General features: G+C 42.2%; 2 long non-coding RNA genes across 3 annotated transcripts in view; one reads left to right on the forward strand and one right to left on the reverse strand.

The window, feature by feature from the left end:
• The window catches only part of LOC309851908, a 224,746-nt gene extending 223,455 nt beyond the window's left edge, over positions 1-1,291 (forward strand). The window contains exon 3 of the long non-coding RNA XR_014304990.1: positions 1,046-1,291. This is a non-coding gene — a long non-coding RNA (uncharacterized lncRNA). The remainder of the gene's footprint in view (positions 1-1,045) is intronic.
• LOC309851909 overlaps positions 1-22,676 on the reverse strand; it is a 34,714-nt gene that overhangs the window by 4,559 nt on the left and 7,479 nt on the right. Inside the window, exons 2-3 of one of the 2 annotated variants that reach the window (XR_014304992.1) lie at positions 3,497-4,862; positions 2,305-2,757 (exon numbers count right to left, since the gene is read on the reverse strand). This is a non-coding gene — a long non-coding RNA (uncharacterized lncRNA). Of the gene's footprint in view, positions 1-2,304; positions 2,758-3,496; positions 4,863-22,676 lie in introns of those variants that run through there. The other variant, XR_014304991.1, reaches the window with a different exon arrangement.

The raw sequence follows: 22,676 nt of genomic DNA on the forward strand, positions 1-22,676 counted from the left end.
CTCAATGCGGGGCTCAATCTCATGACCCTGAGATCATAACCTGAGCCAAAATCAAGAGTCGGACGTTTAACCAACTGAGCCACCAGGCGCCCCTCCATTTGTTTTCTTATGGCCCTTTATTCATGTTTTAGCTTTGGCTTCCGATCGTACTGACCCTCTCAGTTTACATGTGCATATACCTATATGCCCAAGCACCAAATCATTAAAGAACTTTTACACTACAAATATTATCAAAGAGGTTGAGGGACATTATGAAAACTCTCATCCTTAAGGAACAAAAAAATACAAAGTCATCCATTCAATAAATAGTTACTGAACACCCCTGGGAGCTCGACATTCATTCCGACGGGGGGTGGGGGAGGAGGGGGACACAAGAAAATAAAGCAAGAAATACACCCTGCTCTCATAAAGATTACTGTTTTGTCTGGAAGCGCATGACAAGCATTCTTTGGACAAAAGCTGTGAGGAGATCCAGAGGCGAATTAAACAGAAGGTCCCTCAAACAGGCTTTCTCCCCACTGAGATTTTAACAAATATGCTAATAATACACATAGAAAACATAGTACAGAGTAGCAGGCGAGAGTCAGAAGCCCAGACTCCCAATGCCCGCAGTGCCCCTACATTGTTATGATCATGAATGACATCGGGGACACTTGAAACTGGAGATGGCACTAAGGGGCACACTCCCGGGGTGAGCCCTCAGATGTACAGAGCTGTTGCCTGTCTCACACACCTGAAACTAAGCCAACATCACATGCTAACTACTGGGAATCGAAAAAATTAAAGTGAACACCAGAACATAAAGAACACAGGATCAGAAAATAACAACAAACCTACGGCAGAATCCTGAGTTTGCTTTGGAAAGTCCACTTCTCCCCTAGTCTCTAATATAGGCCTATTTTCTTTACAGGGCCACTGACAATTTATACAGTCGTTAACTCTCAAGCACTGCACCGACAACAGTTATCACGGTTTCTTGTTCTGGAAAAAGTGGGTGATCTTGAGATTGTGTGGGTACCTCTGAAATTCTGTCTTATTATTTCAGGTAGATAACGTGACGTAATGCATAAAATGCACATGCGTGAGAGCTTTGAAAAAAAGCTGAATAGTGCTGACAAGTTCGTGGAGAAAAGAGGAGAGGGCTTCAACTGGCATGCAGCATAAGAAATCTACTGGAGGGTACCTTTTTCTTCCTTATGTCCTGTTGTTTACACATTAGTTCATCTACTGCCCGAATTCCTTTAGTGACTGATGACCTGAGACTCTTTAAAAGAATAAAAAATAAAACGTATTACAGACATTGTTTTGTCACATTATCAAGTTCCTACATCTCATTCAATTCCACAGAACTTAATACCTGTGCACCAGTACTATGCAGATATTGACAAAACAAACAAACAAACAAACAAACAAAAAAAAAAACATGAGATACCAGACATAGTTACTGTTGAGAGGACTCATGATCTGGGGGCATAATGACACGAAGGCAGGGTCGCACGGCCAGAAGAAGAATGACACATACACAGTGAAAGTTATGGGGATGAGGGGGCTTAGAATGGAGAACAGATAATATGAAGCAAAGTACAGGAGAGTCTGGAAATGTGACAGGGCTCGAATCGGACTCTGAAAGCCATGTGTACACAGCTGCCGAGGTGGGGAGGGGATGGGGAACAGATGTAAGTGCAGACATACTCAGGGGCAGGGGCAGACAGGCACACAGCCATGTGCACTGCAGGCTTCCTTCTGGAGAGAAGCAAAAATAGGAATGGAGGGCCAACTTCACTGAGATGAGGTCTTTAGATTCTGCATATTTTGGAGAACGAGAGAATGTCAAAGCACTGATGCATGATGATGAAATGTGGGTATGGAAATACCAGGAATCAAGAATGAAGAACAGAAGACCAGAAAAAGGCAGAGCACAGAGGTAGAGAAACATGTCCAGAAGCTAATGAATAAAGAGATAATTAGGAATTAGGGCCAAAACAAAGGTTAACAGAAACAACTAGAATGAAGTAGGCAGATCACAAAAATTCCACAGGAAGGTGAATTAATTCACTCCATCAACATTATGAAACACCTCCTGGACGTCAGTATTGTGGCAGCCCACAGGGATGCAATGAAGACAGATATAGTTGTATCCCTCAGAGGTCTGAGAATCTCACAGAACAGCTTCAGAGTTGGGACCAGAAAGGCAGGTCAGGCCTGTGGCTGAGCAGGACCAAAGTGGCCATAAAAACAGGCCCATGGAAAAGGGAGGGGATATGGTGATGGCAGGGGGTGAGGTGCGACGGGAGCCTGTGTGAGTAGAGCAAATCTGCCTCCAGGGAGAGAAGAATGGGAGGCCAAAGGAAGGCTAGGCTTGGGAAACAACACCACTATGAGGCCCCAGGAGGAAGAGGCACACCAAGGAGGCAGTGGGAGAGCCCCACAGCGGCTGGTGTGGAATCCAGCAGCGGACCACGAAAATCCCTTCCATTCCAAGGAAAAGTACCTTTAACAAGATTTTGTAAAATTCAAATGAGACATAAACCATGGAAAGTATTGGCTACCTCAAGGCACAACTCAAGATTTTTACCTGTTTCATGAACTCTTTCCTGCCTGCCCCTCCCCTAGGCTTCTCAGCACTGATATTTCCATTACTCCGCATTTTTCTTGGTTCTAACCATGTACTGTGTCTTCCCTTAAATTATGTTCTCCTTATATTCTCTCTAGGATGCAGGCACTGTCTTAGGGGAGGGATGCACGAGGCCACTCAAGCTAGAGGAGACAGACAAGGAAGGATGGTGTCGTTTATGACAAGTTTACGACAGGGCATCAGAATGGACAGAGGCCGTAAGTCAGGGCACCAGACACAGACGGGGGGGGGGGGGGGGGGGACAGGGCAGCACAGTTTCCTGTTAGAAGTGATGCCACAACTGCCCCTCCACTGTTCACCCAGGTGAAGTTCCTATTCTCAATGGCTTAGAGGTGGGGAGTCCCATTCCCACAACAGAGATTTTTCTGAGAGAACATTCAAATGTAACATTTATTAAGTATTACATTTTATTTATATTATCCTTCAGTTCCATTAGGGATTACACAGTTTTTGTAGATCAGCCCAGGAACCTAAACACACGTAGATTACGTGGGGTGGGGGAGATATTTACAAGATTACAAACTGTTAAAATACAAGTCATTCGTAAGTTAGAAACCACTTACATATGACCAAAGTGGCATTAATAAGTTGAATTTGGAAATATGCTTCCTCTCCCCTGACATTTTAAGGTTGTCTACTCTGAGAATAGGTCTTCTTCAAATCGAACATGTTTTTGTAGGTTTTTAGCATATGCAAAAACAAAATCATTTACAACTCTTCTGAAGGTGAATATTATAATCATGAACCGTTAAAATACAACCACCAGTACCACCAAACTAACAGATGAAAAGAATTCTTAGAGAAAAGCCGATGAGGACAACAGGCGTCACAGCAGACTGTTTTCATTAATTGGGGACTTACCAGAACTTCTCGTAACTGTCCCAAAGGCACAGAAAGTTCATTGAGGGCTTTGTCCATGCCAACCTAAAGGCAAAACCAGGTTGGCACAAACACATCACGATAAGGAGTAATAGTGATGTATCTATTTAACGATCAAAGCAGTACCAGATTTAAGTTATTTTTTTGGCACAACTGTATTTTGCTACATAACTAGCTAAACAACAGAAGTGTTATTTGGCCATTAATATTGTTCATAGAATATGAAAAAAATCTGTTGAAATACATGGAACTATAAAAATAAGGGAAGTCATGAGAAATGAAAGTTTCCTTAAGAACAATTTGCCTTTAGATGACATTTTAAATGAACGTGAAAAATTTTCACAGAAGGTGAACAGTTCTCTGTCTGTAATTGATGATACTCAGCCAGGTGATGTGAAAGTCTGACGGGCTACGTCTCTCTTAAACATTATTATAAGCCTTGAGAAAAATAGAAATTAAACAGAAGTAAAATTTTCTAGGTTTTTAATCCTATTGGGATATTTATCTTAGTGGTATATTTCCCAAAAGCAAATGTGCATCATTAATTTTAATGCTTCTTGAAATTCCCATGGAGCTGCAACTTTCTGTGCTTCTCTGGACAAACAGATTTAAAACAAAATGAAGCATCAACAAGGAGACTTTTCTGCCAAGTAACAAAATTCAACATTTCTAAACAGCTTTTACAAACAATTGATAAGCTCACTGCAAATCATTCTTATATTTTTATAAAACCAAACTTTTTAAATATCAATGTTGGCCAATGTTCCCTCAACCTAGCTCTGGCTAACAGATATACCTGGGAGTAAATTAAACATTGTAAGAGCGGTAGACATTTACTCCTACAAATTAGTCTAAATCAAGGAAGACTTCAGGGTAATCACTTAGCAACTAATAAAACAACCCCTTGGGTATTATTATCCTTTACTTTTCACTGTTGACTAATGAATTTGAAACATAATCAAACTAGAGCAACCTTAAATGAATAAAAACTAAAACAAACAAAAAAATGTATTCCAAAAAGTTTAGTTCTTTTATTAATGAAATTGGTAATTTCTTCAAGTTTCTGGTGGGGTTGGTGGGGTAATCAACTGAAAGGTTTCTAAAAACTCTGCCCTTTTAATAAATATGAAGGAGAGAGAAAATGTGTGTGTGTGTGTGTGTGTAGGACTTGTGAATTTCAGGTTTACCAAGTTTGTGGAAAAGTTGACAAAAATCTGCATAATCCTTGTGATGAGCTCGACCATGGCTGTTTTAAAAGTTTATAGTAGAGTTCCAGATCTCCTCTTAGTTCCTCCAGCTGGACACGCTTCCTACAGTCAGACACAAAGTGATCGACGTCGAAATCTTCCTGAAAATCAAACCAGAAAGAAAAAATGATTGCACTGATACCACATTTTACATAGAAAAATAAGATCAGAGAAAGAATAAGAGGCCGTATTACTGCAGGGGAACACACACAGGGACATAATGGGGTCTGCTCACTTCCTAAGATTATGGGAAAGGGGGCCCCTCACCAAGACCATTCTCTCCAGTTGCCTAACTCTACAGGCATTTTATTTCTTTTAATTATACATTTCAAAGAGGGTCTTCTCAAAATAGAAACAGCTTTTTCTTCTTAATTTTAAAAGTAACAAATGTTCACTGTCAAACTTTCAACCAACCAAGAAATACTTATGTAAGAGAGAAAAAAAAAAAATCACCCACTCTCTAATGCTCTGCAGTTAAGCACTGTTAATGTTTATTTTTCTTCACTATTTAACACAGCGATTCACATCCTTCCAGACTTTGTTTTGGTCTTTCTCTTTACTTTTTTTTTTTTTTAAGATTTTATTTGAGAGAGAGAGATGGAGAGAACAAGTGGGAGGAGGGGCAGAGGGAGAAGCCGGCTCTCTGCTGAGCTGGGAGCCTGATGCCAGGGTTCATTCCAAGACCCTGAAATCAAGATCTCAACCGAAGGCAGACGCTTAACTGACTGAGCCACCCAGGTGCCATAGTCTTTCTCTTTAAAATATAAATTACTTTTGGGGTGCCTGGCTGGTTCAGTGGGTTAAGGCCTCTGTCGTTAGCTCAGGTCATGATCCCAGGGTTATAGGTTCAAGCCCTGCATTGGGCTTTCTGCTCAGCAGGGAGCCTGCTTCCCTGTCTCTCTCTCTGCCTGCCTCTCTGCCTACTTGTGATCTCTGTCTAATAAATAAATAATTTTAAAAAAAATAAAATATCAATTACTTTTTAAAGAAACTGACATATAATGGACACATGTTAGTTTCAGGCGTACAACATAAAAATTCCATATTTTTATCTGTTGTGAAATGATCACCCTAAGACTAGTTAACATCCATCACCAAACATACACATTTTTTTCTTGTGCTAAGAACTCTTAAGCTTTAGCAACTTTAAATACATAATAATATACGGCACCTGGATAGCTCAGTGAGTTAAGGCCTCTGCCTTCGGCTCAGGTCATGATTCCAGGGTCCTGGGATTGAGCCCCACATCAGGCTCTCTCCTCAGCAGGGAGCCTGTTTCCTCCTCTCTGCCTGCCTCTCTTCCTACTTGTGATCTCTGTCAAATAAATAAATAAAATCTTAAAAAAAAATATATATATATATATATATAATATACTATGCAGCCATCAAAAGAAATGAAATCTTGCCATGTGCAATGACGTGGATGGAACTAGAGGGTATGCTGAGTGAAATAATCAGAGAAAGACAATTATCATACAATCTCCCTTATATGAGGAATTTGAGAGGCAAAGTGGGGGGTGTGGGGGTAGGGAAGGAAAAATGAAACAAGATTGGATTTGGAAGGGGGCACCTGGGTGGCTCAGTGGGTTAAAGCCTCTGCCGTCGGCTCAGGTCATGATCACAGGGTCCTGGAATTGAGCCCCACATCGGGCTCTCTGCTCAACAGGGATCCTGTTTCCTCCTCTCTCTCTGCCTGCCTCTCTGCCTACTTGTGATTTCTGTCTGTCCAATAAATAAATTAAATCTTTAAAAAAAAAAAGATTGGATCGGGAGGGAGACAAACCATAAGAGACTCTTAATCTCACAAAACAAACTGAGGGTTGCTGGGGGGAGGGGTGTAGGGAGAGGGTGGTGGGGTTGTGGACATTGGGGAAGGTATGTACTACGGTGAGTGCTGGGAAGTGTGTAAGCCTGACAATTCACAGACCTGTAACCCTGGGGCTAATAATACATATTTCTAATAAAAAATAATAAAATTAATATACTATAATACACAGTATTATTTACTACAGTCACTATGATGTACATTACATCCCCAAGGCTTATCTTATTAACTGGAAGTTTATACCATTGGACCCCTTCATCTATTTCCTCCACAACCTCGCCTCTGGCAACCACCAATCTGTTCTCTATGACTTCATTTTGTTTTGTTTTTTTAGATTCCACATGTGAGGGAGATCATACAGTATTTCTCTTTCTCTTTCTGACTTATTTCACTCAGCACAATATCCTCAAGGTCCATCCATGTTGTTGCAAATGGCAAGACTTCCTTCTTTTTATGGTTGAGTAATATTCCATCATATACACACACATTTTCTTTATCCATTCACCCCGTTGGTGGACACTTTAGTTATTTCCAAGTCTTGGTTGTTGTAAATACTGTGATACTCACTACCGTGAGTGTGAGTCTTGCTGGCCGCTAGAGCCAGGTGATCTAGAGGTATACCCTGGGTAGCAACTGCAAACCTCGGGGCATCATACGAGCATTCAAGCTCCTTTCCAGGAGATACCAGAAAGCAGAAGCGAGGTAGAGGGACAGCGCAAAGATGGTACCCATCAGCTCCATCTTTGGAGAATACCTTACTAGGCTCCCAGATCCAGGTTAAATTAGATGCCTGCCCCTCAGGGCTTTAAGATAAGCAAATGAGCCTCTTTCACAGAAATCTGAACCCATTTCAGTCTGCTGCTTCTGTGCTGAGTTCCAGGGTGGGTCAGTCTACTCGCGGGACTGCTTTAAGAACTGTTTCTCAGTTTGCTATAGCCTTGTGGGTCTCATGGGTGCAAGCTCTGATGGCTTTCAAAGCTGGATGTTTTGGGGTCTTGTCTCTTAGATGTACGTCATGGAAGTTGGAGTGCCAGAAGTGGGGCTCAAACCCTTTGCTCTTCAGGGAGAAGCCTGGGATTTTGAGTACCCTCCCAATCCCAGGTCACTGTACCAGGGGTGGGGTTTATGGCAAGACTGATTCTTACTTCAACATAGGTTTTTTTCCTTTCTCACCTAATGTGTAGGAGTCACTCAGCTAGTTGTAGGGTTTTTTCCACAGGAAATTTTTCCATATGGAGCTATAGATTCAGTGTGTATTTCATAGAAGAGATGAGTTCAAGATCCTATGCCACCATCTTGAATGGAAACCCCAGACCTTCTCTATGTATGTGTGTACACACACATATGTGTACACACACACACACACACACACATACACACACACAAATATTCATGCTCTTCTAAACTATTTCCCAGCTAGGGGCACCTGGGTGGCTCAGTGGGTTAAGCCTTTGCCTTTGGCTCAGGTCATATCTCAGGGTCCTGAGATCAAGCCTCACATCAGGCTCTCTGCTCAGCTGGGAGCCTCCTTTCCCCCCTCTCAAGCTGAACTTGATCAAAATAAAAACTTTCGTGTGTCAAAGGACACTACGGAGAACGTGAAAAGACAACCCACAGAATGGGAGAGAGTATCTGCAAATCATTTGTCTGACAAGGACCTAATGACCAGAATATGCAAATATACTCTTAGAACTCAACAACAAAAAGACAAATAACCTAATTTAAAAACAAGCCAAAGACTTTTGAATAGACATTTCTCCAAAGATGATACACAGACGGTCAAGAGCACATGTTGGGATGTTCGACATTCTTAGTCATTGGGGAAATGCGAATCAAAAGCACATGCAGATGCCATGTCACACCCACTAGGACAACTATGGTAACATAAGAAAAAGAAAAAGAGAAAAAAAGGAAGAAAAGTGCTGGCAAGAAGGCGGAGAAGCTGGAACCCTCCTGTATTGTCGGTGAGAATGTAAAACAGTGTGGCTAAGGCAGCAAACAGCTCGATAGCTCCTCAAGAAGTTACACACGTACAATTACCCAGCAGTTCTACGTCTAGGGGTATGACACTGACAGAACTGACAACAGATGTTCCTGCCACAACCTGTACATGAATGTGCACCGCAGCGCTGCTCATAACAGCCAAGAGAGTATATACCCAACGTCCATCAACTGATGAATGGATACATAAAATGTGGAAGAGCCTCTTACACAACCATAAAAAGGAACAAACTGTTACATGCTACAACACGAGTGAAGTCTGAAAACATTCTACTCTCAGGTTAAAGGAAGCCAGACACAAAAGGTCACGTGTTATACAATTCCACTGATATGAGATGTTCCAGAAAAGGCAAATCCATCAAAACAGAAAGTAGATTCATAATTGCCAGGGAATAAGGGGAGGGGAGAATTGGAACTAAGAGGTTTATTTTTCGGGTGATGGAAGCATTCTGGAATTAGTCAGAAGTGACGTATGTACCATATGCACAGTAAATATACTAAAAACCAGAGAAGAGTACACTTTAAAATGGGAACTATTATGCTTTGTGAATTACATTTTGATGAAAAATAAAACAACTTAAATATCAACAAGTTAAATGCTAGGATACATTAAAAAAAATCCAAAGTAACACTAATCACAGGAACAATGGTATAGCTACATGAATTTCAGACAAAGCAGATTTCAAAGAAGGAAAATTATCAGGCATAAAGAGCAGCATTACATAATGATAAAGAAATCGACTGATCAAGAAGACACAATTATCCTTAATGTATGTGTGCCTGATCAACACAGGTGAGACACAACCTAACAGAACTGCAGGGAGAAATAAACAATTCCATTATCACAGCTGGTGACTTCAACACTTCTCCATCATTAATGGGCCGATCCAGCAGCAGGGCAACAAGGATCTGACAGATGTGGACATTCAGTCCAGACATGGCACACTTAACACCACCATCAATTACCATACAACAGATGTACACAGACAATTTTGCCCAGTAATAGTGCAACACACATTCTTCTTAAGCTCATATGGAACACTCATCAAGACAGAATAATTCTGGCCCACAAAACACAACAAATTTTTAAAAATAAAAAATTATACCAAGTATGTTCTCAGACCGCAATGGAATTAAAAATCAGTAACAGAAGATAGCTGAAAAAGTCCAAAATACATGGAGATTAAATGACACACTTCTAAATGACAGGAGACCAGTCTCAACAAAATACAATGTAGCAAAATGTGTGGAATGCTGCTTAAAGGGAAAATACAGTACTGAATGCAAATATTAGAAAAAAAAAGATTAAAGTCAATAATCTAAGCTTCCATTTTAGGCAACAACAACCAAATCAAATCTAAAGTAAGGAGGGGCTCCTGGGTGGTTCAGTTGGTTAATCATCTGCCTTTGGCTCAGGACATGGTCCTAGGGTCCTGGGACAGCGCCCTGCATCAGAGCTTCCTGCTCAGGGAGGCTGCTTCTCCATCTCCCATTCCTCCTGCCTGTATTCCCTCTCTCACTGACTCTCTCTGTGTCAAATAAAATCATTAAAAAAAAAACCTAAAGGAAGTAGAAAAAAATAAAAATTAGAGCAGAAATCAATGTAATTAAAACCAGGAATTTTTTTTTTTAAATCATAAACCCCAAGTCTGTTTCTTTGAAAACATCAATAAAACAGATACACCCTTAGCCAGGCAAACAAAGAAAAAAGGGTAGAAGACATAAATTACTAATATCAGATGAAAGAAGGGATGGCTACTGCTAACAATCCCAATCACTGTAAATTCAACCAAACATTTATGGAATACTACACAATTCTCTAAAATCTCTTCCAGAAAGTAAAACTAGAAGGAATACTTTCTAAATCATTCTAGGAGATCATTATTACCCTGACACCAAAACCAATACTACAAGAAAAGAAACTACAAACTAGTATCTCTCATGAACACAGACACAAAAATCTTCAACAAAAATTAGCAAATAAAAGCAAACACTATATTAAAAATTTATACACCAGGATCATGTACGATTTATTCCAGGTATGCAACATTAGAAAATGTTCAACATTAGAAAATCAATGTGATCCATCATATCAACAGAAAAAAAAAAAAATCACATGATCATATCAATGAAGGGAGGAAAAAAAACATTTAACAAAATCCACACCTCTTCATTATTAACCCTCAGGAAACTAGGAATAGGAGGACTTCCTCAACTTGATAAAGAATGTCTCCAAAAATCCACAGCTAACATGATATTAATACTGAGAAAATAGAACACAGGGAACCAAGGCAAGGATGTCCCTCCTACTACTACTATTCAATACTATACTGGAAGGCCAAACTAATGAAATAAGGTAAGAAAAGGAAACAAAAGGTATACAACCTGGGAAAAAATAAAACTTTTTTCACAGATGACATGACTGTCTACAGAAAATACAAAGACTTCACACCCCACACCCTCCTGAAACTAGTCAAGTGATTATAGCAAGTCTGCACAATACACAGTTAAAATACAGAAGTCAATTGCTTTCCAATGATGTATCAGACAAAGGGCCAGTATTCAAAATTTATAAAGAATTTATCAAACTCAACATCCAAAAAACAAAAAAATCCAGTCAAGAAATGGACAGAAGACATGAACAGACCAAAGAAGACATCCAAATGGCCAACAGACACATGAAAAAGGGCTCCACATCACTCAGCATCAGGGAAATACAAATCAAAACACCACCTTACATCAGTCAAAATGGCTAAAATTAACAAGTCAGGAAACAACAGATGTTGGCGAGGATGTGGATAAAGGGGAATCCTCCTACACTGTTGGTGGGAATGCAACTCTGGAAAACAGTATGGAGGCTCCTCAAAAAGTTAAAAATGTAACAACCCAACGACTTAGCAATTGCCCTATTAGATGTTTATCCAAAGTACACAAAGTGATTTGAAGGGGCAAAAGCACCCCGATGTTTATAGTCAAACTACTGAAAGAGCCCAGATGTCCATCAACAGATGAATGGATAAAGAAGATGTGGTATACATACACACACACACACACACACACACACACATTACTCAGCCATCAAAAAGAACAAAATCTTGCCATTTGCAAGGACATGGATGGAACTAGAGGAAGACAAATACCATATAGTTTCAGTCACATGTGGAACTTAAGAAACAACAGATGAATATAGGAAAAGGGAAGGAAAAATAGAAACAGACAGGGAGGCAAATCACAAGAGACTTAACTACAGGAAACAAACTGAGGGTTACTGGAGAGGGGAAAGTTGGGGTAACTGGGTGAGGGGTATTAAGGAGGGCACTTGTTGGGATGGGCTCTGGGTGTTGTATGCAACCAGTGAATCACGAAATTCTAACCATGAAACTAAAAGTACACTATATGTTAACGAGATTGAATTTTAATTAAAAAATTTAAAAAGTCAACTGCTTTCATATATACCAGCAATGTACAAGTGGAATGTGAAGTTAAAAACACAAGACCATTTACATTAGCATACCAAAAAAAATTAATACTTAGGTGCAAATCTAACGAAATATGCACAAGATCTATATGAGAAAAAGTATAAAATTCTGATATAAGATAACAAGCAAGGTAAGATGTGAAGTGGAAAGAAAGTCCATAATCTTGGGTAAGAACACTCAATACTGTTAAGAGGTCAGTTCTTCCCAAACTGATCGACAGACTCAATGCAATCCCAATCAAAATGCCAGGAAGTTATTCTGTGGATACCAACATGTTGACTCTAAAATTTGGATGGAAAACTGGAAAACCAAGAGTCCCAGAGTAGTCAACAAAATATTAAAGAGCGGGGAAAAAAAGGAAATTGAGGATTGCCACCACCCAATCTCAAGACTTACTATTAAAGCTATACTGATTAAGACAGAAGGTGCCTGGCAAAAGAGACAGGTGCTTGGAACAGAGTGGAGAGCCCAGAACAACATCCACACACACAGGCAAAGGCAACTCAATGGCAAGGACAGTCTTCAACAAATGGAACCGAACAATGGGACATTGATAAGACAAAACAAACAAATGAAAAGAATAAAAACAAACTTTTCACACCTTTCACAAAACCTAAATGTAAAATGCAAAACTTCTTAAAGATGACATAAGAAAAAATGTAGGGATCCTTGGATTTGGCAATGACTTTTCAGATATAAAACCAAAAGCATGATCTACGAAAGAAAAAAATGGATGAGAGGGACTTTGTTAAAATTAAACTTCTCTGTAAAAGACACTGTTAAGAGAATGAAAAGACGGGACGCCTGGGTGGCTCAGTTGGTTAAGCAGCTGCCTTTGGCTTAGGTCATGATCCCAGCGTCCTGGAATCAAGTCCCACATTGGGATCCTTGCTCTGCAGGGAGCCTGCTTCACCCTCTGACTCTGCCTTCCACTCTGTCTGCCTGTGCTCACTCTTGCTCGCTCTTTCTCTGACAAATAAATAAATAAAATCTTAAAAAAAAAAAAAAGAGAGAGAATGAAAAGACCAGTCACAGAGTAGAGAAAATATCTGCAAAACACATCCATGGTAAAGGACTTAAAATAAGAAATATAATATAAAGATGTCTTAGTAGCAACAAGAAATCAAACCTAATTTAAAAATGTGAAAAGAGCGGTGGCTGGGAAACCCAGTCAGTTAAGCATCTGCCTTTAGCTCAGGTCCTGGGACTGAAATCCACACTGGGCCCCCAGCTCAGCGAGGAGCCTGCTTTTTTCCCTCTCCCGCTCCCTGCTGCTGCTACCTCTCCGTATGCTTGTGCTGTTAATAAATAAATAGAATCTTTAAAAACGAAAAACAAAAAAAAGGATCTGAAAAGATGCTCAACTTTGTATGTCATTAAGAAATTGCAAATTTAAACAAGGTACCATTACATATCGTGTAGAATATAAAAAATCCAAAGCACTAGTAATACCAAATGCTAGCAAGGATGTGGGACAACCGAACTCTCATTCACTGTTTGGTCAGAATGCAAAATGGGGGGACGCCTGGGTGGCTCAGTTGGTTAAGCAGCTGCCTTCAGCTCAGGTCATGATCCCAGCGTCCTGGGATCGAGTCCCACATCGGGCTCCTTGCTGGGCAGGGAGCCTGCTTCTCCCTCTGCCTCTGCCTGTCACTCTGTCTCCTGTGCTCACTCTCGCTCCTCTCTCTCTTACAAGTAAATAAATAAAATCTTAAAAAAAAAAAAAAGAATGCAAAATGGGAGGCACTGTGTGAGACAGCTTGGCAGTTTCTTACAGAACTAAACACATTCTCGCTATAAGATCAGTAATTGTGCTCCTTTGTATTTACCCAAAAGAGCTTAAAACTTGTGTCCACACAAAAACCTGCACAAGGATATTTACAGCAGCTTTATTCTCTGAAGTGCCAAAACTTGGAAGCAATCCAATCTCCTTCAGTAGGTGAACAGGTACACTGTGCCACACCCACACAACGGATTATTCGACAATTAAAAGGTGAATTATTAAGCCACAGGACTTCAAAGAACCTTAAATGCATATTGCTAAGTGAAAGACCAGTCTCAAAGACTAAATACTATATGATTCCAACTCTATGGCATTCTGGAAAAGGTAAAAATTAACCAACATTTTTATTTTTATTTATTTTTTAGGTCATCTCTATACCCAATGTGGTGGCTAGAACTCACAACCCCGAGATCAAGAGTCAGATGCCCTAGCAACTAAGCCAGCCAGGTGCCTCTGAAAAGGTAAAAGTCTAGACAGTCAAAAGATCCCGGGCTGAGGGGTGAGCGAGGAGGGTGCAGAGAGAGGAGAAGAAACAAATAGATGAGGTACAGGGTTTTTCAAGGCAATGAAACTAGGCTGTAAGATACCAACAGTAGGTAAATAACATTATACATTTGTCAAAACCCACAGAACTATAGAAAGAGGAGTGAACCCTAATGTAAACCATGGATTATTAATTAATACTGTATCAATGCTGGTTCATCAGTTGTAACACATGTACCACAACAATGTAATACATTAATAATAGGAGATAGTAAAGTTAGAAGAAAAATATCTTCTCTTTGTACTCAGGGGTATTTCCTATCTGAACCCAGTTAAAGTACAAATCCCCCAAAAGGCCAGAAGTTGGGAGATCACAAGAGGTGTTGGAACACAGGAAAATAAATGAGCAAACCAGACAAGCTGCAGGTAATTAAGAACCATTAACCATGAGAGAAGCAGTGACATCACTCAAAATTAAAACCAAATAGAGTTTAAAAGTTTAGCTACTTTACTAACTAGCTGCAATCAGGGATGGCAAACAAAAACTAATTCAAAGTAACCTGGGAATTAATCATTTAAAACTTACCAATAATCTGAAATTAGTAGCTTTAATGCTATGAAAATTACATGGAATTTGGAAAGATTGAAGTTCTCTAAGCTGCCAAGAAGTAAAACACTCCTTCCCAGATACATGGACTTATAAAATCACTATATACTATCTTCACGAGAAGCAGAATCCCCCAGAACCATCACTCTGTAATGATGAGAAGTACTAAGAGGGCATATGAAATTTATGAAACATGTCCCATTTCATCGAGACAAAAAACCAAAATAGTTAAGCACTAATCTGCACACTACATAGGGGTTGAAAGACATAGAAAGTTTGTGTGAGCTCACGTATGTGTGTGTTTCCAACCATTCTTGAAAACAATGGACAACAGAGATGAATAAATGTCCCTGTATATCCCATAAATATTCCTCAATTATTTATCATGCAACTCCAGCTCTGCTCTAAGACCTGGGGACACAGTCATAAAAAGAAAAGACAAGGTCTCTGCTTTTAAGGAGCAGATATTCTAATGCAGAAATGAGAAAATAATTATGTAAACAAACATTATATTAATGAACAGTAATCAAATAGTGATTAATGAATAGTGATCACAGCTAAAAAGAAAACAGGACAAAGTAAAGGTTGAGTGACAAATGGGATGTATTTTAACTTGGATGAACCAGGAAATATAGAACAATGAGCTGAGATCCAAATGACACAAAAGAACTAGCCACAGGAAGTGTGGGAAGAGTGTGCCCGCCCAAGGTATCAGCATGTATACAAAAATGTCCTTGGAGCTCTTCCCTCCAGCCCCTGCTCTCAAATCTCTGACCCAGCTAGGTGGGAACATAATCTAGGACTTGTGTCTCCCAAAACTCATTCTAAATCTTTGTTTGGTGACTAAATTATTCAAGCTTGAGAAATTAAAACATATGCTAACAAGATCTTCCCACCATATACAGAGAGATCATCTTAAAAGCATCATGAAATAGTAACACTAAAATTCTAAAAAACTTCTGTTCTAACATTTTAATCAATTTTATATCAAACTCCTTTCTTGAATTTATATACCCATTTGACATATTTATGAAGAGACAAAAAAAAAAAATAACACCTACATTCCGTAAATGTATTTATCCATCTAACAAATATTTGAGTACCTAATTACACTCTGTTCCAGCTGATTTCTTCTCTTTATCTCTTTTTTCCCCTCAATTTAACACCAATCATAATCTATGTAGGCTTTTAGTTCACTTTTCAAAATTAATTTCTTGAACGATTTAAAGGAATTATCCAGTGCTAGAGTTCTCAACACTCGTCACACATTAGAATCACTTAAGGAACTTTTTTTTAAAGATTTTATTTATTTATTTGACACAGAGAGAGAGATCACAAGTAGGCAGAGAGGGAGGGAATCATGCTCCATGCTGAGCAGAGTGTCCCATGCAGGGCTCGATCCCAGGACCCTGAGACCATGACCTGAGCTGAAGGCAGAAGCTTAACCCTCTGAGCCACTAAGGCACCCCCTCAGCTGAGGAACTTAAAAACAAAAAGCCCAAAGGGCACCTGGCTCATTCAGTCACTGGAGCGTGCAGGTCTTGATCTCAGGGTTGTGAGTTCAAGTCCCATGTTGGGTATAGAGATTACTTTAAAAAAAAAAAAAAAAGAAAGAAAGAAAGAAAGAAAGAGCCCAAGCCCCAGTTTGTGATTAATTTGTTTAAATGTTTCAAGAAATTTGATGCTAAATGTTGTAAGACTAGTTAAATAACAAAAAGATATATTTACATAATACTTCTTGCTCTCAAATTTTGAACAAAGAACTTACTAACAATCAATAACTTAGTAGGCCAACATTTTATTTAAATAAGTTTTATGGTACTACAAAGAGTGAATTAGAAAATCAAAAGCTCTTGTCCCACTTCCCTCAGTTCCCACCTGTGGCCTCTGGAAAGGAACATATTACAGTAGGATTTCCAAGGACTGATGCGTGGGGGTCAGGAGATCTGGCCTGTGATTGGCCCCAACTAGCTGTGTGGCTTTAAAGGAAGTCATCACACCTCAGGCCTCAGTTTCCTTTTCTGCAAGCCAGGATGGACTAGAGTCTTTTCAGAGGAGCTGGCAAAGATCACATAGATAAGCACCACCTCATTATACTAACAAGCAAACAGAAGGCCAGAGGCGAGTGATTTGCCCCAAGTCAGACATAAGCAGGCAGAGAGCAGAGCCCAGGATGAGACCCACATCTGCAGGTCACAGCTAATCAACCAGCACAGTACAAACAGATCTGAGCAGCTGCTCATTCTTCCCCTTTTCCGTTTTGTCCATCAGAATGCATGCTCCCTGTAAACAAGGACACACAGGACCTGCTTCCTGTCTCAAAATTCCCAGTTCAGGGGCGCCTGGGTGGCTCAGTGGGTTAAAGCCTCTGCTTTTGGCTCAGGTCATGATCCTAGGGTCCTGGGATCGAGCCCCGCATCGGGCTCTCTGCTCGGTGGGGAGCCTGCTTCCTCCTCTCTCTCTGCCTGCCTCTCTGCCTACTTGTGATCTCTCTCTGTCGAATAAATAAAATCTTTTTAAAAAAAATTCCCAGTTCACCCAATTATAACAGGGAGAAACCTCAAGGACTTACCCCCCCACCCCCACACACTGTTCTTTTACCTATGGAACATGAGGGTACATACATTCACCGTCCAGAGGGCTCCTGCCTTCACTTCTCATGGAAAAGGTCATCCTGTGCCTACCCGGGGTGCCAATGAAGCCACAGGTTCCAGAGAGGAACTGACACAGAGAAGTTCGAAGGAGGCAGATGGCTCAGTGCAGAAACAAACTGTCTACCAAGGAAAACTACCCCATGGGGGACTGATTCTCTTTGAAATACGTTCGAGTGTGTGGGAAAATGGTTTTTCAAGAGCTGGTGGACTGACCAGTCACCTGGTACATACAAGACCACATCCGCATTCTGACAAGAGTGGCTTGCCTGCAGTGTAGACCAGGGGCCAGAAAGACAAGGAAGGCGCATGGAGACTGGGTGAGAAGCTTCTATGGTGTGATGGCAAGGGCACATTGCAAAGGTACGAGAAGAGATGGAAAGAAGTATATGGACTCAAGAGGTTTAGGAAGCGAAATCCACAGGACTTGGTGTGACAGATTAGATTTTGGAAAGGTGACAGAGTAGGGGTTGACTTCTGGTTTCCCGACTTCAGGCTAAACATATGAAGTGTTTACCGAGAGAGGCAATAGAATAAGAAAGGTGGTTTTCAGTGGAGGAGGTGCTCATCAATTTCATCTTGAACCTGATGAGTCTGAAGGACCACAGACACATCCGAGAAGAAAGGTCAGCAAGTCCGATACACAGAACTGGTGCTCAGGAGGCGTGTGGGCCAGAGACAGGAATCTGCCTTACCTGCTGATAGGTGGTCGTGAAGCTGCACAAAAGGTCATCTAGGGAAAGAAAGGAACACGGGGCTGAGCCCATAATGATGAGGGAGCAGGAGGCTGGCTGAGGACAAAGCAAAAGCTGGCGCCTTGCACCCCCCCCCTTCATCCGCTCCCCTCCATATGTGTAGCATCCCTCAGGCAGCCCTGACTGCCATGAACAATAAGCAAATAGTTAACTTGCAGAGCTCACAATCCTGCTAGACCGGGAGTCTCCCTTGGCTTACAAATGTTCTAAATCTCACTAACAAAGACGATTGATAGCAGGATTGTGACACCCCACCAAATAGTCTCCCAAAGATCTTAATGTTAATGGCTGGTCTAAAGACAACATTGATCCAGCAGCAAGGGCAAGGCCTCCGGCAGGCCTGGAACATCCTGGCACCTTGTAGGCCCTCTTTAGCATATGAAAACTCCACTGAAACCTCCCTTCCCCTCACCTTCCCCCAACAGCAGGGTACATAACCTGCCATCCCTCACAACCTGGGGCAGCAGCTCTTCCTGCCCACGGGTCCTGTCCCCGTGCTTTAATAAACCACCATTTTGCACCAAAGATGTCTCAAGAATTCTTTCTTGGTCATCGGCTCCGGACTTCAGCCCACCAAACCTCACCTAGGTTCTAGAACTTCATCACATAATCAGCATTCAGTGGCTACCAGAAGCATGACTTTGCACAGGAGACACATCAGAGAGGTAGAAGAAAGACAGGAAGCAATGCAGAGCATTTGGTCTACTGCGATGTCGAGTAAGGAGACAGAGAAAGGTCAGGTGCGCTGACTTAGAAACAGTTTTGGTAAGAACTCTTTAGTGGAATGACAGGGCCTGAAGGGTGGAAGGTGGGAAAGTCAAGTCAACCCCTGAGCACTGGCTGTGATGCGCGACAGTGACAGGGCAATACCTAGAGGTGGGGCAGTCAAGTGGGAGAGGATCAAACAGGAGAGCGTGATGGGAAGGAGTGCAGGGGAGAGGATCCTCCAGGCTCCTGGAAGGGCAGGAGGGCATGGACTCCGAGCCAGAGTGGAGACTGAACCCGAGGAGGAAGGAGAGCCCCTCCCCGTACCAGGCGAAGAGGAGAAGGGGACAAATACAAGAATGGGATCATGATCAGCCGGATGGAGGAAGTCCCGTGGGATGGCTGCTAATTTTTCTGTACGACTGGAGATGAAAGAGGAAGGCTACTTGTGATGTCAATAGCACACCCATGTAAATGGTCTAATTTATCTGTTATGCCACTTTCTCCCCCTACTACTGAAAGACCCGCGGATCCCCTTACCCAAGAATCCAACACTGCCACTGGATGCAATCAGCAAGAGGTTCTTTATTGTTATGCAGGCGCCTGCGGGTGGTCAGCGCGCGCCTGCGGGTGGTCAGCAGCTCCTGCTAGCTGAGCACACCCGGCTGGGGTGGTGCCGGGTTTTTATAGACAGGTACAAACAAGTTTTGGGTGGGGCACAACTGATTGGTTGACAGAACTTTTGAAAAAGGCATACTTGGTGTTAGTGGATTGGCCCTGGAAGACCCCCCTCGCGCGAAGAGAAAGGCGGGAAGGGGAAACAAAGAGGGGAAGTTTGACCTTATTACTCAGCAGAAAGACATCCTGTCTATGTGACCATGCAGCCCCCTTGCCCTAGTCTATGTGACCATGCCCCGGCTATTAGGAGAGGGTATCTTGTTCAAACAGGAGTCAAGTGTCATGCCCTAAAAGCCAAGCGGGTTACAGAAAGGCAAAAGAGCAGTTACATTGAATTCAATCCTGGGGGAAGGGTCTTTTCATTGCAAGGGGAGGAAGGGTACTTTTACACAACAAAAGAGCAGTCAATTAGTTAACGACGGGGGGGGGGGGGTCTTTCACTACCAATACCTTATGTCCTGCTCATCTATTAGTTGGCTGTCAACCCAAAGGATTTTCATATTTCTAAGCCGACAAAGTATGATGTTGCCAGTGCCTCTGCCTCAGGTGACCCTTCCCCATCTGCCATTCCTGCACTTTGATCACCTACCTCTTTTGCATACGTTTCCCCTTCTATTTCTTATTAGATCTCATAAACATGACTTTTTAAGTAGTCTCCTGACACCAGTCAGCTCGCACTCAACAGGTATGACCATGCAACTTCCTGCTGTAAACCTGACTATAGCTCTACCATGAAGACTGCATCAACGTGGACCCCTCAATGTATGCAGTGTCCAAGGTGCAACCCGCAGCCCCACCCCATCTCCCTTTCTACCATCCCAGTCTCATTCCAAAATGTGCCAAACAAGACACCTATGTAGAAATACAACCCCGACAGCAAGCTCTCTGCTTATTTCTGCCTCGGAACTGTAACTTAACAAAACATCTCTCTGACGGAAACACAAATTGCAAATAACCTTTATCTCCAGCTCCCACATAGAAGATCAATACCACTTTACACAGAACAGCTGTTCCATGTATTTTCCTTCTATGTATGAAGGGGTCATGTTCATTAACACTACAAATTGTACATTATATTCAGAAATTTCAGAGCTTTGAAAGAATATGGAATTGCTAGCATTCTAGCCACTTTCCCAGTTTGCTCTCTCCCTACCTCTAAGTCCTACTTTAGAACTGCTATTTTGAGATTTCTATTTTCCGAAGCTGCTTTGGCCAAAGGCATTCTGTCAGCTCAGAGTGAGAAAGATGGCGGGGCTAGGAAGTGTGAGAAAATGCTAGTGTTAGGCCCAAAGACAGACAAGCTAAAAAGACTTCCATGCTTTGACATTCTTTAAGTCTATGTGTGTGCCTTTTCTTCTTCCAATGACCTCTCTCCTCATCACGTGTCCTTCGTTAACAAAAGGTTTCTGGATCAGAGAATTCACTCTGTGCTCTCCTTCAGACACTCCATTCACTTTACACCTTTTATTACACTGGCTTAACATCACCATACAAGAACAAGAGTACAATATACCTTCGTCTAGACATCCCTACATATTAAAAATGATATGGCCACACCGCAGAGGATCCAGACATAAGCACTTTTAAAGCCAGAGTTTGGGAGATGTGATCTGAATACTGAAAGACCCGCGGATCCCCTTACCCAAGAATTCAACACTGCCACAGGATGCAAACAGCAAGAGTTTCTTTATTGTAGTGAAAGACCCCTCCCCTGGAAGATAGATAGGATAACTAACCACTTGTTTGCTTTTCTGTGAACCGCTGGCTTTTAGGCGTAGATTGGGTTATTAATTGTGTGATTAATTGCTCTTTTGCCCTTCTGTAACTGTTTGGCTTATAGAAATAATAGAAGACGCCATGATGGCATTCCTACCTTCCCCCTTCTTGTTCCCCCTCCCTGCCTCTCTCCTCCCGTGCACGGGCCCTCAGAACCAATCAGCTTGTTCCCCCTTCCCGCCTCTCTCTCCCGTGCGAGCGGGTCCCCAAAGCCAATCAGCAAACTCCACGAATGCCTTTTTCAAAAGTTCTAACTGTCAACCAATCAGTTGCGCCCCACCAAAAACTTGTTTGCACCTGTCTATAAAAATCCTGCACCACCCCAGCCAGGTGTGCTCAGCTAGCAGGAGCTGCTGACCACCCGCAGGCGCGCGCTGACCACCCGCAGGCGCCTGCGTAACAATAAAGAACCTCTTGCTGATTGCATCCAGTGGCAGTGTTGGATTCTTGGGTAAGGGGATCCGCGGGTCTTTCATTTGGAGGTCCCACCGAGACCATCGGACTCCTGCCCAAGGATCCAACCGACTCCCACCGGGAGGTAAGCTGGCCAGCATTTAAATTTTAATAACTATGTGTTTTTGTCTCCTGTCTCGTGCTCTTGTTTGTCTCTCGTCTTGTGAGGCCTCTGTTCTGCCTGTTCTGCAGGTAGCAGAATAGGACTGTACAACAGCGCGCGTTGTTGCTCTGTATTCTGTAGGCAGCTTGAGAAGGAGTTGACGAACTCGGACTTCTCCCCTGCCACCCTGGGGGACGCCCCAGGGATCTGTCCGCCACAGAGGAGCCTCTTGGTTCCCCTGGGCTGGTTCTGTCCGCCACAGAGGAGCCTTTTGGTTCCCCTGGGCTGGTTCTGTCCGCCGCAGAGGAGCCTTTTGGTTCCCCTGGGCTGGTTCTGTCCGCCGCAGAGGAGCCTTTTGGTTCCCCTGGGCTGGTTCTGTCCGCCGCAGAGGAGCCTCTTGGTTCCCCTGGGCTGGTTCTGTCCGCCGCAGAGGAGCCTTTTGGTTCCCCTGGGCTGGTTCTGTCCTCCACAGAGGAGCCTCTTGGTTCCCCTGGGCTGGTTCTGTCCGCCACAGGGAGACCTCGTGGTTCCCCTGGGCTGGTTCTGTCCGCCAAAGGGAGACCTCGTGGTTCCCCTGGGCCGGTTGAATTTGTATTTTCGGTTTTGTACTGAACGC

The sequence above is a fragment of the Mustela nivalis genome, assembly GCF_964662115.1.
Source record: "Mustela nivalis genome assembly, chromosome: 17".
Lineage (NCBI taxonomy): Eukaryota > Metazoa > Chordata > Mammalia > Carnivora > Mustelidae > Mustela > Mustela nivalis.